Genomic DNA, 9,580 nt, shown 5'->3' with positions numbered 1-9,580 from the left:
TCTCAACAAATAAAGAAAAATAAAAGAAAAAAAATTTTCCAAGTCACTATTGATTGGAGATGTGCAAATTAAAACAATTCTGAAGTACTACCTCATACCAATACTAACAGAATAGAAAGGAAAATGACAAATGTTGGAGAGGATGTGGGAAATATAGAGATTAATGCACTGTTGGTGGAGTTGTGAACTGATTCAACCATTAAGTAAAGCATTTTAGAACTTATGCCTAAGGCCTATAAAACTAGGCATACCCTTTGATCTAGCAATACCACTATTAGATCTGTATTCCAAAAGAGATTTAAAAGCAAAAAGGAAAATGGCCTTTATGGCCAAAAATATTTATAGCAGCTTTTTCTTATTATTGGTATTATTATTCTTATTATATGGTGATGATGATGGCAGGGTGTTTGTGTTGGTCTGGGTATATGGGTGGTATAACTATCACTTGGAATCTGTAGTTTTTCTAATATCAAAAAACAGCCCTTCATTCTTGATGTAAGTCCTATCTAGCTATACTGTTTCATTTTTTGATATGTTATTATAATCTCCTTGTTAATGTTTTATTTAATTTTTTGTGTTATCATTAGACAAATTGGTTTTTACTTTTCTATAGGTTTAAGTGTCAAGACCATATTTGTGTCATAGAAGGAAATTGTTAAGACCTTATTTTTACTTGTTTTTTTTTTAAATCATTTAATATTGGAATTAATTGTTCATAAAATGTTTGTTAGAATGTGCTTATAAATCCATCTGTTCATGGGACTTTTTTCTGTTGGGAATTCATTTATGTTCATTTATGGTTTCTTTAATTTCTTTTTCTAGATTATCAAGATGGATATTAATAATTATTTTTACTTCTTCTCCATTGGTTGTAATACCAGTTATACTGGTAACTATTTTTTAATTAAAGTATCTAAAAACTTATTAAAATTGTAAAAGTGGCTTCTCATTTTATTTAGTAGTTCAATGGCTTTTTTCCTTTCTTTTTCATTAATGTCTCCTTTGATTTTTAGGATTTCTGTTTAGGTGTTTTTCTAAATGTTCAAATGTGTTGGTTTTCTAGGTTGTTTTTTAGTTAAAAAAAACTTAATTTTTAAATGAATTCATTGCTTAATTAAACAATTCAATTCTTAATTCATTGATCTGTTGTTTCATTTTCTGTTGACAAAATTTGGAAATTTGGAAATTTTCATTTAAGTGCTGTTTTGACTGTGTCTCCCAAATTTTGGCATGTTTTCCCTTTGTTGTTATTAACTTAATAATATTTTCCCCTCAATTACATGTAAAAATCATTTTTAAATCATTTGTAAGTTTCTGCCTTCCAAATTTTTCTCCCTCACTTCTTTCTCTTCCCCCTCTTTAAGACAACAAACAATCATATAGGTTATACATGTACAATTATGTTAAAAGTATTTCTATATTAGTCATGTTGTGAGAAAAGAATCAAAACAAAAGGGAAAACCTGTTATTATGTTTAATAAATTATTATTAGTTTCTATGATTGTTCTTTGCCTCACCTATTCTTTAGGCGATTTAATTTCCAATTAATTTTTAATCTTTGATTCAAAGGCCTTTTAGTGAATGTAATTTTTATTGCATTATGATCAGCAAATTGAATTTAATATTCTTACTTTTCTGTATTTGTGAAGTTTTTATGCCTTAATACAGGTAAATATTTGTGAAAGTGTCAAGCACAGCCGAAAAATAGGTATTCTTCTTTCTGTCCCTGGTAAGTATTCTCTAGAGGTCTATAATATCCAACTTTAAAAAATTCTATTCAGAGCCTTAAATTCTTTATTTTTTTTCTTTTGGTTATATTTATCTAGGTCTGAGAGAGAGAGAATTTTTGTCCATAACTATTTTAGTTTTACTGTCTCTTTCTCTAACACATTTAATTTTTTCTTTAAGAATTTAGATCTTATTTGATTTGGCCCCTGTATGTTTAGTATTAATATTAATTCATCATCACAGTAAAACATAGTTCTCCTATTTCTAGCTCTTTTAATTAGGTCTACTTTTGCTTTTTCTTTGTCTGAGGTCATGATTGCTGCCTACTTCTGCCTGTATTCCATTTCAGTGGAAGCATAGTAGATTCAGTTCCAGTCCCTTATTTTAATTTTCTGTGTGTCATGCTGTTTCAAGTGTATTTCTTGTATATACAACATATTATTGGATTTAACCCCTTTCCCTCTTAGTTCTTTTATGGGTAAAATGTATTTCTTGTATGCCAAACTCTGTGTGCTTGGGTATTCTTATATCCTTTAACCAGTTCAGATGAGAATGAAGTTCAAATGTCATCCATTTCTCCCTGCCTCCTCTTTGAACACTCCATGTAAAATGAAATGACTTCTCTCATTCTTCCTTTCCTTTCCTCCATATTCCTTCTATTCCATTTGGTGCATGTATGTATAGTACTAATATTAATCTATTGTCTGTTGTACCTTTTAGCAAAATGTAGTTCTCTTGTTAATCTCTTTTAATTAGGACTATTTTTGCTTTTGTTTAGTCTGAGAGAAGAGGATTTCCTCACTTTCCATTTTTCTTTTGAGATGATCAAAATGTAACAGAATCATTCCTGATAGCAAATAGTGTCTTCAGTGGTTATATAACTCATCTCCCCATATGAGGATATCAATGATTTAATCTTAGTTCCTTAGGATAGTTCAGTCATATTTACCTTTTCATAATTCTCTTGACTTCCTGTGTTTGTATAGCATTTCTTTTCTTTTTTTTTTTTTAACTTAGCTCAGTGAGAATGCTTAGAAGTCTTTTATTTCATTAGAAGTCCATTTTTCTTCCAGTAGGATTACATTCAGTTCTGTTGGATAGGTTATTCTTGGTTGTAAGCCTAGATCTTTTGCCTTTCAAAATGTCATATTCCAAGCCCTCCACTTCTTTGTAGTGGTGACTGCTAAATTTTATGTGATCTTGATGAAGATTCTTTAGTGCTTTAATTTTTTTCTTTCCAAATGCTTATGGATTTTTTTCTCTCTTGACACAGAAACTCTGGATTTTTACTATACTATTCATGAAAGTTAATCATTTCAGGTCTTTTTTTATTTTAAAAGTTTTTTATTTTCAAAATATATACATAGTTTTCAACATTCACCCCTTGAAAAACCATGTGTTACAAAATTTTCTCCCTTCCCCCACTATTCCAGACAGCAATTTATCCAATCCAATATATGTTAAACATCTGCAATTCTTCTATGCATATTTTCAATTATTATGTTGCACAGAGAAAATCAGATCAAAAAGGAAAAAAATGAGAAAGAACACAAAATGCAAACAACAACAATAAATGTGAAAATACCATGTTGTGATCCACACTCAGTCCCCACTGTCCTGTCTTTGGATGCAGATGACTCTCTCTATCACAAGACATGGAACTGGTCTGAATCACTTCACTGTTGAAAAGAGCTATGTTTATCAGAATTGATCATAGTATAATCTTGTTTTTGCTGTGTACAATGTACTCTTGGTTTTACTCACTTCACCTAGCATCAGTTCATGCAAGTTTCTCCAGGCCTTTCTGAAATTATCCTGCTGATCATTTCTTTATAGAACAATAACATTGCTTTACATTCATATGCCATAACTTATCGAACCATTCTCCAGCTGGTAGGCGTTCACTCAGTTACCAGTTCTTTGCCACTACAAAAAGGGCTGCTACAAAAATTTTGTCCCTTTTTTATGATTTCTTTGGGATATCCCAAATAGAGACACTATTGGATCAAAGGTATGTTTGATAGCCCTTCAGGCATAGTCCCATATTGCTCTCCAGAAAGGTTCAATCAGTTCACAACTCCACAATCATTAGTGTCTCAATTTTCCTGCATCCCCTCTAACATTCATAATTATCTTTTCCTGTCATCTTAGCCAATCTGAGAGATGTGTAGTGGCATCTCAGAGTTGTCTTAATTTGCATTTCTTTGACCAATAGTGATTTAGACCATTTTTTCATATGACTAGAAATGGTTTTAATTTCTTCATCTGAAAATTGTTCATATCCTTTGATATCTTGGATATATTGGAGAATGGCTTGTGCATTTCAAGTTTTCTTTTAGGATATGGCTATATGTGTTCCTTAAATTTTTACTTTATACTCTATTTCCAAGTATCAGGCAGGGTTTTTTGTTTTTGTTTTTGTTTTTTTTTGTTTTACAATTTCTAAAAAAATATTATTTCTAGGCTTTCTTTTTTGTTCATGAATTTTACATCATATTATTTTTAAAGTATCTCTTCTTGATCTATTTTCTAGGTTGTTTTTCTTATGAGATACTTCCAATTTCCTTCTATTTTTTTTTCAGCTCTTCACTTTGTTTTTATTAGTTCTTGATGTCTCATAGAAGCAATAGCTTTCCTTTGGCCAATTCTAACTTTAAAGAAATTACTTTTTTTTCCCCCTTGAGGCAATTGGGGTTAAGTGACTTGCCCAGGATCATTCAGCTAATAAGTGTTAAGTGTTTGAGGCCATATTTGAACTCAGGTCCTCCTACTTTAGGGTTGGTGCTCTATGCACTGCACCATCTAGCTGCCTTTCAAATTATTTTCTTTAATAAGGTTTTGTACTTCTTTTTCTAAACTGTTAATTCTCTTTTCATATCCTTCCCTAGTTTTTGCTATTTTTCTCATTTCCCCCTCACCTCCCAGTGCTCTCTTTCATTGTGTAAAATAATTTTAAAGTTTTTTGAAAACTCTTGTCCTAACTTTTTCTAGCAATTCTTGGTTGTGTTGTATCCATGCTGATTTTTTCTTTAAAGCTTTGTAGGACAGGATGTGTGTGTGTGTGTGTGTGTGTGTGTGTGTGTGTGTGTGTGTGTGATTATCCTCTTCTGGTTTGTGTCTTCAGCTTCTATTTTACTAGAAAAGATTTTCATAGTGAGGTTCTTTTGTCTGTTTATTCTTCCAACCTATTCCCTTTAACTTAATGTTAGTGCTGGGCTCTGTGCATGTCTAGGGAAGATTTTGACCTGATCTTTCCCTTACATCTTTCTGCTGCTTTTAAGATCTGACTAAGAGACTGAAATCTTTCAGTGCTCCCAAAATGGTCCCTACACATTTTGGGGAGAGGGATTAATGGGGGCAGTAAGGGGGCAAGGCTCTCTCATGAATATGGAAAACTATGAATAACTCTAGGCCTCACTCCAAACCTTTATTTTTAATAATTCTGATCATATTTATTTAACACAGAGAACAACTAAAGCAACATTCTGTATCTATAAGAAGTTGCTGTTTCTATGGGAGAGAATTAGTGTCTTTCATCCTCTGCAGAGTCTTTACAACTGTGGATCTAACTTCAGCAACTGCTTCATGAATTTCCTTTTCCTATGAAAAGCACAATATACAATGATCACCATGGAAGAAAATCTCATGATTGAGTCTGGATGAGAGAGAGGCAAAGAGCGGAATTCCCAAAGAGAGTGTGTAGTCCATAATTGTTTAACACACTGAAACTTTTAACAAAATTTAATGTCATGATAAATTTATGTGTGTATACTCATGCACACAAATAATAAAATAGACTAATAATGTACAATATTTATACATTTTGACTTTCTACTTTTTTTTAAAGTTTTCTTTACATATGTGATTTTCTACAATCTGTCACAAATCTCCCAAAATCCTCATGTAATAAATTATCAGTGCCCAACCTGGGAATAACCAAAATCATGAATGTGAAACTCATGAGAAACCTGAAAGTGAAATCCATATGAAAAAATGGTGTAGCTGGGGTGAGAGTGGAGATCTGTTTACTCCCTTCTTCCTCTGAGTCCTACAAGTGCATGCTAAACCAAGTTTCAACAGATTGCTTTTGGATTCAGCCACTATTAGCCATTTGGGATGATCTGCTGATTCAAAACAATTGAATTGCTAGCTCTCCTTTGCTCTGAGTCTTTGCACTCTGTTCCTGGGATCAGAGCCATACAATTATTTTTTTGCTTCTGAAATTTTTTCTTTATTCAAGACACAGCTGGTCTCTGATTGCTCCTTTCTGCCCTGCATCTGTGACCCAGAACTGGGTAGTGGTTGATAAAGTGGCCACATTGGTATTTGTTTATGAATTCATTCTAGTTTTAGGATCCGATGGGATTTCTTTCTGCTCTAATATTTCTCTGCAATATTATGTGCCCTGATGTCCTTTTTCTTCTTTATTTAGTCTCTCAGAGATGGTAAGCTACCTGTCAAGCACTCCAGTGTCCACAGTGTCCACAGTGTCCACAGACCTCTCTATCTCTCTAAGCTACTCTGGGCTGGGAAGAATGACTCACTGTAACTTTTTCTTGGCTTTCCCAATCATTGTAGTACATTTTCTAGATTTTTATTGAGAATGTGTTTCTGACAAACTAGATTCTAATGCTTCCTGTTGCTCCAAAATCTTGAGTCTGTTCCTCCAAATGTAATTCTCAGCATTATATCCCTTATAACATGCAAAAGGTTTTCCAACAACAACACACTGATATCAATTCTCACATCCAAACTATAACCATCTGCAGCATTTTCTAGACAATTGCCTGGAGGTTTCATTCTTTTTTCCCCGAAAGGCCTGGCTTACAGTACCTATTTGGGCCTATTTGTTTGAGGCAAAAAAAGTTCATCTGTCAAATTACTGCTTTGGGAAGGTAAAGAGTCTCATTTTTTCTCTTCTGGCCTAGACTTGTGAAATGTGGGCATCATTATACTTTTCCTTTTTCCTCCTCTTAGGTATGATCTACCCCCAGTCGCTGACTTGGGCTTGGCCCCAGGGCTAAGGAAGGAAGAATTTGTGAGCATGAAGTGAGGAAAACAATGGGGAAGCTGTTATAGGCTAGAACTCTGAACTTGAAACAAAGATTCTTACAAGGTGCTAATTCAGTAGACTTGATGAGACTATGGTTATCTAGTTTAGCATGGTGCTTAATTCTCTAAATTCAGTATGATTGATTTAATCTTACAAACAAATAATGGTTTCCTAGTGATATAATGATTGGTTTATACTCAATGTAGAGCATATAAGCTAGGAGCCTCAGCCAGGTTGATTGAGAGCTAGAGAAGACAAGCAGACTGGAGGCTGAAGCACAAGCCCTTGGACTCAGATTCATTCATCCCATCTCACACACCTTGTGGTGGCAGGGCTGTTCTCCTTAGTTTCTGAAAGAGACAATAAAGGATTTGAACTTTAACACCTGGCTACTCTTGTGGTGATTACAGAAAAGAAGGCTGGCTGCCCCAAAGATCTCCAGAGACCTCCAAGAAAACCAAACAAAGAACATTGCAGGAAGTCAACTATGACCCAATAGCATCCCATTCTCCATCAGAAACTGTTGTTGAACTCATATCTTGCTTAGGGAAAAAAGAATCGTTTATACTTTTACCTCTTCCTTTTTCTCCATACCCCTTTGGAAAGTTTCTCAAATATAGATTCAATAAAATTATCTCTCATATAACTCCAGAACACCCAGGCAGGGAAAAATATCTGACAGTTCTTCCCAGAGAATCCATGTTCTCTGTCCCTTTGTTTTTTTCTTTTATACAGTGTTGATCACTGACCTTTCTTCTGACTTCCCATTCACAATAAGGAAGCACAACATTAAAAGCTGCTGTGATCAATCAAATCTTTATCTTTAGCAGGCATTCAATACTAATTAAGCAGAAGTATAAAGAAACTTTAAAGAGCAGTAAGCTTTGAATTTAAGAAAACTTTCCTAGTGAAAAAAATAGAGGTGGTTCAGGCAAATATCACTTTGCATCAGAACTCTTATAGGGGGAAAATTATATAACTACCAGTCATGCCTCTCTCACTGTGGCCTTTAGTTATTTCATTATGCTCTAGCATATGGCAATGTGGAGCTGGATGCAGTGGATCTGCAGTGGTAAGACATAATATGCTTTGCTCCAAATATTCAGTTTTCTCTAGTAGTCTCTATCCTCTCTGCCTTTCTCTATCTTTATTGTAATGCTAGCAAAATAAGGTAATTATAAAACAATACTTGTAGTGATTATAATTACTTAGATATTATAAAACGACAAATTAAAAGTTGCTTTACATGACAGGAACTCAGAGAAGGTGGAGAGCTATGTAGGCTAGAGAAATGGAGTGGAATGAGATTTGATTTTGATTTTAAAAAGGTATATTGGAAAGTTCAAGGTCAATTGAATCCTTCAAGTGAAGTAATAAGAAAGAATCTGACTCATTCTTTTGGAACAATGAAAAGAGGACTATATTTTATACTGTTAATAGATTTTCTTAAAATTTTCTAGGTACAGCCAAGAGAAAGTCATGTGCCTTTCTAGAGAATGTTATTATATCTTAAAATTTAAGATAAAATAACATTCTCTAGGAAGGCACATGACTTAAGACTTAAATATACTTACCTCAGTGTAAGCATGTGAAAGTTCTCACTATCAACAGCAGAAACAAACTTGTGAAAGCAGCAAAACCTCCATTTGGGCAGAATTAGGGAATAGGGATTTGTTTCTTTTTTTAAAAATATTTCTTTTTTAAAAACTAAATACAAAATAAGAAAAAGACAGGAAAAAGAAAACAAAACAAAATAAAACATCATGTGACCAGCAGAACATCAGAGAGGATTCAAAATATATAACAATATATTTCCATTTCAAAAAAGCATAAATAGTAATAGAAGAAATATTCATGATTGTCTATCTTTGCTTTCTTATAGATTATTCTTTTGTTTTCTGCTGTGCACTTTTTACTTTATTCTTTTTTCCCCTTTCATCCCCCCACTTCCTTGCTAACTCTTTGACTTGCTTGGTCATTGGTTTGTTGGGTGGGTCCTTCATTCTCAAAGAGGAACAAAATGACATCACTATGCTAGAGTCGAGGTATAGTGTGTCTGACTGTGGCTGATCAGACCAATATAAGCTTGGAATGCTCTGCCACAGGTCAGACATAAAGAGTCTCTATGAACCTTTGGTGTGACTTCTTTAACTTTGCACATCTCATGTTTCTTTTGGACTAATTCAATTCTGCTTTGTTCATAGAGAACAGACACTTCACCAATGAGAGCACTACATGCTGGATGGTCCTGTGCCAGTGACTCCCATGTCATGCCAATCAATTCTAACGTTCTTAAGAGAGTATCCTTGTATAACTTTTTCTGATCATCTTGTGAACACTTGTCTTGTATAAGTTCTCTGTAAAATAATCTTTTTGGCAAGTTTACATTATCTTTTCCCTCTATCCTTTCCCTCTCCGTTTCCCCCATTCTCATTAATCTATTACCTTAGTATATTCAGATCATACTCAGTTCTGCCTCAATCTTTCTTCTGAACTACTCAAATTACTGATGTCAATCTTAGATATATATATACATTTAATAATATAATATATAATTATGTATGATATATATAAAACATATGTATACACAAATACATATTGTTTATATTTCCATATATAAAACATAGTTTATTATTGTTAAGTCCCTTGAAATTAATCTGATCTTGGTTTTTATATGTTAAATTTTTTTTTATTAAGTTCAAGTTTGGTTGAGATAAAATCCTGACTATCTGTGAGTTTGTTAAAGGTCCATTTTTTCATTCAATATTATGGTTAGTTTTGCTGGATATAATATTTTTG

The 9,580-nt window shown here is 33.2% G+C and overlaps 1 long non-coding RNA gene across 1 annotated transcript; it reads right to left on the bottom strand.

The window, feature by feature from the left end:
* Nucleotides 1-5,146: 5,146 nt before the first annotated feature.
* Nucleotides 5,147-8,484, bottom strand: LOC116421031. Its single transcript, XR_004231371.1, has 3 exons — nucleotides 8,356-8,484; nucleotides 7,101-7,131; nucleotides 5,147-5,328 (listed from the first exon to the last, which is right to left on the bottom strand). It is a non-coding gene; the product is annotated as an uncharacterized LOC116421031 (long non-coding RNA).
* Between the last annotated feature and the right edge of the window lie 1,096 nt (nucleotides 8,485-9,580).

Source organism: Sarcophilus harrisii, chromosome 1, assembly GCF_902635505.1.
Source record: "Sarcophilus harrisii chromosome 1, mSarHar1.11, whole genome shotgun sequence".
Taxonomy (NCBI): domain Eukaryota; kingdom Metazoa; phylum Chordata; class Mammalia; order Dasyuromorphia; family Dasyuridae; genus Sarcophilus; species Sarcophilus harrisii.
The sequence above is the reverse complement of the archived record's forward strand: the minus strand, read 5'-3'. Positions and strand labels throughout refer to the sequence as shown.